Source organism: Montipora foliosa, chromosome 8 (genome assembly GCF_036669935.1).
Source record: "Montipora foliosa isolate CH-2021 chromosome 8, ASM3666993v2, whole genome shotgun sequence".
In the NCBI taxonomy this organism is placed as follows: Eukaryota; Metazoa; Cnidaria; class Anthozoa; order Scleractinia; family Acroporidae; genus Montipora; species Montipora foliosa.
The window spans coordinates 13,565,415-13,573,800 of record NC_090876.1 but is presented as its reverse complement, the minus strand read 5'-3'; positions in this window follow the sequence as shown (position 1 = coordinate 13,573,800).

The window sequence follows — 8,386 nt, the reverse complement described above, 5'->3', positions numbered from 1 at the left end:
CACAACTTTAATCTAAACTCAATTCAAGGTGAAAAAATTAAACTCAAACCTGAAAAACTTGAGGAAAAAAAGCCTAAGTTTATAAACTTAGCTTAAATTTTGCTTTTTTGTAATAAAATTCTTGTCATTATATACAATAAAATGCTTTGTTGGAGCAGCAGCTGTTCTACAATGTCAAGTATTTTGAGAATTTCTTTCCACGTTTATGTGCATTTCACATACTCACCTAAAGTTCAGAGCACTGTAAGTAACAAACAAGACAAGTATAGAGAAACACAATTCTTTAATCTAAGCTCAATTCAACGTGAAAAAATGGACTCAACCTGAAAAACTTAGAGAAAAAAAAGCCTTACCCTAAAACCTAGCTTAAATTTTGCATTTCGGTAATATACATTCTTGTCATTATATACAATAGAAATGTTTGTTGGCGCAGCAGCTGTTCTACACTATTTCAGTCTCAACGAGATTCATGATCAAAATGGGCCAAGAGTTGCTTTCAAGGACATCATCGAAAAAATGGTGAGTGTTTCTCTTCTATCATCGATTTAACATTCCCAATTGGACATACAGTTTTGTGGGGCAATTAGAGGCTCTCATCATATGAGAGCAGAGTAGGTGCATTGTAACAACAATCGATTGGTTGGATAATACGCTTGTTAACAATTACAACAGGGTTTGTACCTTTGAACTTCTTCAACTGTACTAATCATTGGAACATGAATGGTATGTTACGTTTTCCAGTTCAGTAGTATTGCTTTCATTGAATTGAAGGGAAGACAGATCAGCTTGAAGGGTTTGCTTGATCGGCCGTCCGTGGTTCATGGTGGTAGTCAACTTCTTGGAATTATTCCAGAGTAACTGGTCGCTATAATGATGTGACTCGATACACACAGTCTAACTCGCAAATGAGGAAGTTTGCCGCATTCCATAAATCCAACGTCATGGTTCCTGTGTTATCCAGAAGAATCACCTGTGAAACTTATGTTTACGTCTCGACTGTTGTGTGACGACACTCTTTAGGAGGAGAGACTTTTACGACTTTTGCGCAGAACGCGTTAGGTTAGCCTCTTTGGAAGCAAGCGTCCGTCAAGAGTTAAACGAATCGTGTTACAGGTCGATCCGCGTCGTCACAATATTGGAATGTGTACTCCATTTCATCAGGTTTGGTGAGCAAAGTATTGTCGTTGCATCACTATTTTAGTCTCGTCCGCCGATTTAGTGTACCGTGTTATCTTTATGGGTGCTCTTTTGGTTTCATGATAGCCTAGGATCCTTCGTTTTGCCTTCGAGTAACATAGCGCCTGTTGGGTTGTGGAGGCGTACTTTCTGCACAAGAGTTAAAGTTGTATAATCTATGGTGTTCTTCTTGGTTTCGCTTAGCGGGGAGAGATTATGAACGTAAGCAATTAGATTGGGTGCTTCAGGAGCTTTCGGAAGCGGAGCTATCTTTCTCTGCTGGTAGGCGTATGGTCTTGCTGGGCGATTGACTGTAGCGCTATGAGCGCTGGTTGAAGGACGATTGCAGAGGCAGTTGACACACTAACGCTTACGTGGTTGGAACAGTTGTAGGGTTGCTGTTTGAAGACGATTGAATGTCTTCGACGGTGCAGTTAGGTGGCTAACAACCTTGAATGGTACTGGTTGTGTGTTGGTATTTCTTGCGATTTCTTCGGACTGCTTACCAGGATTTGACATCTTGATCTCCTTGCCACTCAACGCTCAACGTACGAACGGAACGATTTGTAGCACATGGCAAGATTGAGAGGATGATGACGTAACGCTAGGATGGTAATGTAGAGTCTCTGCGTAGTTATGTATGGATGGCTTTGATTTGGCCTATTTTTAAATGTTGTTGTTTCGATCTTCGGAGGCTTTCTACTTTTTTTCTGCATTTCAATAGAGACTGTAAGTACTTTTATTCTATAAAGGGGAACATGGATTAAATTAAATTAAAGGGAGATCAAAGAAGAAAACGTGAGATATTTGTCTATCTTTTAGTATGATATAAAATTTTTTTGCAAAACGGCTTCATGCTAAACAGAAAAATACTGGCTTGTGATCACGTTAGTACGATTCGAGAACTTGGTACATTAGTAGATCTATATGATCGATTTGTGTACGATAATCCGTGGTATACGGGTTAAAGAAGCTTGAGATATACCCTCTTTGGTTTATTAAACAATTCATTACTGTATTTGCAATGTGAAGAGCTCTGATTCATCAAATCAATATTGACGTCACCAAGTATAACAGTAGGTGTGTGCGGTCAACAAAACTATTGTATCTAGCACGTGATTTAGAGCGATGACAAAGTTTTGAAGATTAACTTTAGCTTTTGAAAAAGATTATATGCCTATAATATGTAAATTTGGAATAGGTTCATATATAACGAAACACAGTGATCTCTACATCATTGAAGTTACATCTGTATGCGTTCAGATGTACATTTATACTGATTTGATATAAAAAGCGAGTGCCATAAGCAGGTGTTGTTTTTTTACATTGCTTTGTGGACAAAAGGCATTTCTAAAAAGTTTGAAAGTGTCTATTTCATAGATTGCATTGTTGTCAGGAGTGGCATAATCGTGATTCAACAAAGATATTGACATCAGCAGCTGGGACATTGTAACCACACTTAATATCATCCAAAATCGAAGGCGAGCAGATCATACATTGTGAAACAATACTTTAATTCTAGAAGTTTGAGGATTGTTGTATAAGCATGGTACTACAAGGTGCTAAAGGTTTTCTCAACCTAGAACAGTACTATTGTTAACCTTCTCGCTTACACGGATTTTTTTTCATTTAAGTTGCGTGATGTGTAATGTTGAACCTTTCTTACTCTACTCAGGGCAAACATAATGAATATGTTCTATGCTGGATGATGGTAAATAAGGTACTGCTTCATCAAGTGCGTCACCTTGGCAACGGTTGGATAGGTTTTGCTGTTGCTTGCCGCAAAGGATATTTGTCTTCGTAGCACTTGAGACTGGTGGCGCTTAGAAATTTCAAAACTGTCGGGTTATTTCTAAAATTGGTGTCCAAGTTTTGTCTTCCTTACTTGTAAATCAATGAGCATATTCTTTACACGGTGGTTCGTGCACATATTGCTTTGTGGAAAGGACACCCAGATTATACTTGGTCTGATTAGAATTGACAATCCTGTAATCTATTTTTTCTTTGATACACTCAGGACCATGTGTCATACCATCAGAAACATTTACATTGGCAGTTAAAGCATATTTGGATCCTCCAGCAATTAATTACAACATTATATAAACCCATAGTCTTACTGGGATCATCTGGAACTTTGTCTTTCATCTTCTTTTTTAGGTCATCAGGCATGTCTCCAACAATTATGTCAATGCAGTTAATTTCAGCCATGTCAGTATGTTGACCTTGGTAAATGAGTGTGTTGTGATCATTTACTAGGTGCCATTGTTGAGACTAGATGGGTCGTATTGATTGGGTAATTGTTCTGACCAGGTTTGATTTTGAGGATTCTTTCTTTTAGCACTTCAATGTCATTTTGGGTATGGTGTGCCTCCCTTAATCTATTTAATAATTCTGCAAATTTCTTGTTATCTCTGTGTCTCAGAAGGGTCAGTGAGCTAAAATAAGTGAAAATATTCACTCCATACATGGTTGCTAAATCACCATAACCATGATTGGTATTATCAAATATCCAATTATCAAAGACTGCGCTTTAACTGAAACAAGTCTCCAACTGCAATCACACTTAGAGCTCCAAATGGTTTGTTAGTTCCCATTATTTGCTGCAGTCTTAAATTAAGAAAGTTGAACAGTCCAACATATCCTACTATCATGCGGAGACGATTTCTCTACCAGTTCGTCTTGATCATTATGACTTGGTAAAATACCCATGTCATTCAATAGATCATACTAGACTGTGTGTTTGTGGGTTCCCGGGTCAAAAAATCAAAATAATTCACTTGGTTTTGTTTTGGCTGTAGAATCTTGTTGATTAATGTGTTGTGGGTTAGGTCTACAGGTTCATTAGAAGTAGGGTCACTCTCATTCAAATGCCTCAATGGCTTTCTCAAGAATATCAGAGTGGCACTCATATGGCTCTTTGTTGCTGTTGATAATTGATTTTAAGTGTTGAGATTCTCTCTTGATATGTCTGGCAAGGTCTTTGACCAAGTCTGTTTGTTGATTTCTCCAAGGTGTATATAAAGCACGAGTTGTTCTCTGTAATAATTTTCAGGATTCTTTTTCTTGGTTAAACCTGACAGACTCTTACTATCATTGATCTTTTTCTTTTGACAAGCTTCATTCCTCCTTTTTAATTTGTATTCGGTTGTGTCATCAGTTTGATTGTCTTAAGCAGATGGGTCATCATCAACATTGGCATTAAGTTGAGTTTCAAGCAAAAAATCATCAAATGTTTGTGATGTACTACAAATTGGTGCTGTAATCTGAATCTTTTGTCTTTAAAGCAGTTGGAAACAGGCAACAAACAAAAATTAGAAAGACACAATTCTTCTAACTAGTGAGGTCTCCTTTGATACCTTTAATTATGTTCTCTGATTCTTATCTGTTGACTTGTCAGGCCAATTCTTTAATTGTGTCAAGTGCTGTCAACAAAAAATGTTCTGTCATCTGGATTTGAAGTGTTGATAAATTGAAATTCTCTTGTTGATATCCTCAGAGGCATCTGCAAAAACTAAAATAAAGCCTTTTTGAGCAATTATTTAAACTGCCTCACTCTAGATTAACAATATCTTCATTGCCAGCTTTTGCCTCTTTTGATGCTGTTTCTAGAAGTTTGCTCATTCGGCTCTTGGCCCTTGGTTATGTACAGACAGTATGGAGAATGCACATGCATAGAGGATCTAAACAACAAACTGCAAATCCATGTTGGCTCCAAGCCTTTAAAAGGTTCAGTGTTGTAAGTGTTTATTCTGATTTCTGATGGAGGACTTTTACTTAGCAATATCGGACGCTTCAAGGAGTACCTAATGGCCTCTATATAATGCCCTTTCTGTTAATTCTAATTTTTCCCAGAAATGCATCAAATGTTGTATTTTCACCATATTTCATCTCATCAAGAATATTTTATCTTATCCCAGTGGTTCTTTATTTCATTTCCTCATCTTGTCAACAAAATAGCTTTCCCTTAGAGGCTCAAGAATCATTGACTTTGGCATAGGGGGTTAGCGGGAAGTTAAATCTAATATTTATGTCCACACTTTCTTACAGGGTTTCTGCATGTCGGTGTGTTTGTAGATTTACAAGTTCTTTCATTTTTTTCTGAATGATCATTTTTGCATGTTATATACTGATCTAAACTAGTTATAATTGTCTCATTACTAGCTTATCTCATACTGTGGTGCATCTTTCACCCAAAATAAGGGCATGAATATGTGGTGATCCTCTTTGCTGAAATTCGATTCTCCGTAGGAAAAAAGTCTACTATTTCGCCAATAGGCTGTGAATTACTTTTCAAGACATCTGTAATAAACAATTGAACCACGAGTTCAAAGTTTGCTGCCACATGTAACATGGTCCTTCTGAATAAGGTCTGACATTGTGACCATGGTCATATCCCAAATTTCATCATCAGTATAGTCTTTTCGCGTATATAAGTCTACCCAAAGTTTTCAACAGATGTCCCCACCTTGTTTCTGCCAGCTGAGAATGACGAAAACCATGTAGGATTACCCAACTGAAGAATAAATGCAAACAAGTCTTTCTTGCACCTTTAAAAGTATGGTGGTGATCCTCTGAGCTTCATTAATACTCTAAAACCCTTCGTCAACTTGAATTAGTTCATTTAACATTAATCATTCTGATTTTCGATCACCATGCAGTATATTTCTTGCCCTTGGATATTGCACTTTCTTAAAGAGATACTTGCACTATTTTGAAGGTGCTTAATTTGCAATTTCTTTAATTTGTAAAAGCTATTAGGCACTGATTGGGCAACTCTATCTATCTTGACTTCTCAGTTACCATTTGCACACTGTACTGTAATTTCCTTGTTGTCAGCTCTGGTTTGTCCACAGTACAAATTGCTAGGAAATGATAGGAATTCAGATTCTTTGTCCATAACTATACCTAAAGGTCTGTTTCCTTCACCTGGTGCAAAACTAATGATCTTTTCCACACTTTCAGTCATATCTGGTGTCTTGTAATAAAGTGTCTGTAACACCTGATGGGCGCGTCCTCTACTTCGGCTCCATGCATCTTCCATCAATATAATATTGTTTTTAGAATCCATAATAGGTTCACTGGTTAATTGCTTAGTGTTATTATCAGGTTCTGTAGGTGCATCACTGGAATGAAGTACATCATGGTTTCACATTGTTTGGTTAGTACTAGTACTGGAAATTTACAAAACGGTTCCCAATCATCACGTTCACTTAAAGATGTGCTATTGACAGTGTTGAGCCTGTTAGCTTGGACCTCCATGATGCTGTCATGTTTTGAAAACAGTTCACTTGTTTCAACGAGGTGTTTTGCTGCTTCCAGCACTTTTTCTGAGTCTACCACTCTGAAACTGACAATGGTGCTTGTAACATAATTTTCTTTTCAATGTGATAGGAATGGTGTGTGATTCATTTATAGGGTCTTGGTAGAGTGTTGACGACTGAAAACATCAGCTGTTACATTAACAACAGGGCCTATGAATAGATAATTGTCCACCTCTAGGGAGTTCACGTATTGTTGCATTGAATGGGCTACGTGGGGATATTAATATTTCTTCTAAAGGTGTCAAGTTTTAAGCATTCTGGTTTCACAGGAAAAGTCATTTTGTTAGCCTTAGTCTACACCACGGTTTAACAGTTATACATACATCAAGTAGATGTTTTGTGCAATTCGTGTATGTATTAGCATCACACTTTGTCACTGATGATCGATACCACAGCTGCTCACAGAAGGTACATATCTATTAAGGGCCACCATTAATGCTCTCATTGAAAAGAATGAATCACCTTTGCCATAGTCATTTCATGTTTTCCAATTGCCATGGTACAATTTTGTTTTTTCCTAGCTGGCCTGTAATAGCTCGTTGGTGATTTGTGTGTAGATGTGTACTATGAAATCTCTTTATATTTTTGTGCACTTTTGTTCCCGCTCTCTGACATGCTCGAGGTTGGTTTTCTTTTCTTTTCTTTCCATAAAATGCCTTACATATTCAGATCACTCACATGGTTGAGATTTGATCCTTTTTGTTTCATTAATGCCTTACTATTAAGATTTCTTATGTGAGTGGGATTTGATTCTTTTCGTTTCTTAAATGCCTGTCTTTGAGATTCTCTTGTTTTTTCAATCCATGCTGACCTTTTATCCTGTTTAGCTTTATTCTCTTTATCTTTGGACTATTATTTGCCTCTTTCTTCTGATCCATTCTCTCTGGCGAGATCTTCTGTCTTCTTTAGATAAAGTATTTACAACTGCTACTGTTTCATTTCCAAGTACATGTGGACATTCATCATTATAGGGGATGGTTGATACCTAGTGTATCTCATTCATGTGTCCAATAACAGTAGGTTCATGTTCTGGCTATAGCTACTGGACTAATAGCAGTATGTGGTGAAAACCTTGGTTAGATAGATTCTATTATATTGATTGTCACAGGGAATGCATCGGCAACTGCTTGTATTACAAATGATTCAGCCCATGTACCCTGTTGGGACATATTAGCTATACATAACACACCTTGCCCATGAATCCCCTGTACTTAATTTCAAAAGAATCTGTCTGGGTTAGCCTCTCAATATATTGAACACCAAACACTACGCATGTTCAGATGATCGCTAGGTTCACCATACACGTTGATGAGATACTGCTCTAAAAAAACAATCACCTGCACCAACCAACATCTAATATTGACATAAGCCACCAGTTGAGATAATAGTATGATTGCAAACAACAAATAACCATTAAACAGGACCTGGGTTTCAAATCAATGTCACCTGAAGTACATCTCTTTGCCCTTGAAACAATCCTTTTACTTGTTGTTTATTACACTTTATTGATATAACAAGTTATTCGAGCCACCAAACCATTCAGTTAACTAAAAGCAATACATCTGTAATGTTTATGCTTACTAGTATTAGTTCTTGTTTTGATATAAATATCATGAGTCAGTCCAACGGCAAGCTGAAGAAGTGATTCTTCCAAACAGGTCTACCTTATACACAATCTAGTGACAAGGTAAATCGGAAATCAATGGATAGAAAGCTTATTAAACCCAAGCGAATGTGGTGTATTGTACATAATATAACGACAATACGCTTTATATTTGACTTACTTTTTTTGAACATTTTAATGATTCTTTAAATTGCAATCTCGATGGTGCTCTGTCACGGCAGGCATATTTACAAGTAAACATTTGAATACTTCTTTGAACCGTTTG